Source organism: Otolemur garnettii, unplaced genomic scaffold (assembly GCF_000181295.1).
Source record: "Otolemur garnettii isolate 467f Iridium unplaced genomic scaffold, OtoGar3 scaffold00055, whole genome shotgun sequence".
NCBI lineage: Eukaryota > Metazoa > Chordata > Mammalia > Primates > Galagidae > Otolemur > Otolemur garnettii.
In genome coordinates this window covers 6,316,222-6,317,691 of record NW_003852450.1, presented here as the reverse complement: position 1 = coordinate 6,317,691, position 1,470 = coordinate 6,316,222, and positions in this window count along the sequence as shown.

The window sequence follows — 1,470 nt, the reverse complement described above, 5'->3', positions numbered from 1 at the left end:
AAAAAAAAAAAAAAAGAGTTTTGCAAATTTCTGAACTTTATACACATGCAGCCACAGCAGATACATTCTTGTTAATTTGCTTCCCTCACTCCCTGCCAATCTTATTTCTGAGGCACAACCATGTTGCTTGTCATTGTAATTCATTTCTACTGATGTTTTATTAAATGAATAAATCAGGATTTTTCCATTCAATAGTTTTAGACGTTTGGCTCGTTTGTAATACTTTGTTACCACAATGAACCTTTTTGTAAAGAACAATTTTTCTTTCTTTTCTTTTTTTTAGAGACAGAGTCTCACTTTATTGCCCTCAGTAGAGAGCTGTGGCGTCACAGCTCACAGCAACCTCCAGCTCTTGGGCTTAGAAGATTCTCTTGCCTCAGCCTCCTGAGTTGCTGGGACTACAGGCACCGGCCACAATGCCCGTCTATTTTTTTGTTGCAGTTTGGCTGGGGCCTGCGCCCTACTAACTGAGCCACAGGTGCCGCCCTTAAGAACAATTTTTCAAGAGCAGAGTTTTTCAAAATGTGAGTCATGATCTATTAATGAGTTATAAGAACAATTTAGTGAGTCAGAACCAGCGTTTTCTTTTATTTAAGAGAGAGGGTCTTGCTCTGTCACCTAGGCTGGAGTTAAATGGTATGATCACAGCTCACTACAGCTTCAAACTCCTGGGCTTAAGCAATCCTCTTACCTCAGCGTCCTCAGTAGCACATCACCAGGTCCAGGTAAATTTTTTTTAAAGATATTCAGGCTATGTTGCCCTTGGTAGAGTGCCATGGCGTCACAGCTCACAGCAACCTCAAACTCCTGCGCTTCAGCCATTTTCTTGCCTCAGCATCCCAAGTAGCTGGGACTACAGGCGTCCAACACAATGCCTGGCAATTTTTGGTTGTAGTTGTCATTGTTGTTTGGCAGGCCTGGGCTGGGTTTGAACCCACTAGCTCTGTTGTATGTAGCTGGTGCCTTAGCTGCTGAACTATAGGCACGCAGCCCAGGTCTAGGTAATTTTAAAATTTATTTGTAGAGATAGGGCTCCCATCTTGGCCTGTCTATAATCCCCCTGTTGAGATTATAGACATGAGCTACCACATCTGTCCAGAACCAGTAATTTTTTTTTTTTTTAGAAAGTGTCACTTTGTCACCCTTGGTAGAGTGCTTTGGCATTATAGCTCACAGCAACCTCAAACTCTTGGGCATAAGTGATTCTCTTGCCTTAGCTTCCTCAGTAACTGGGATTACAGGTGCCTGCCACGCTAGGCTATTTTTGGTTGCAGTTGTCACTTTTGTTTAGCAGGTCCAGGCCAGGCTTGAACCTACCAGCTTTTATTGTTATGTGGCTGGTGCCCTACTCACTGAGCTACTGGTATTGAGTCAGAACTTGTATTATTTGTTTATTTATTTTCTCTTTCTCACAGCAGCAGAATATTTTTTAAAGAACCAGTATTTTTTTTTCTTTTTTTAGAGACAGAG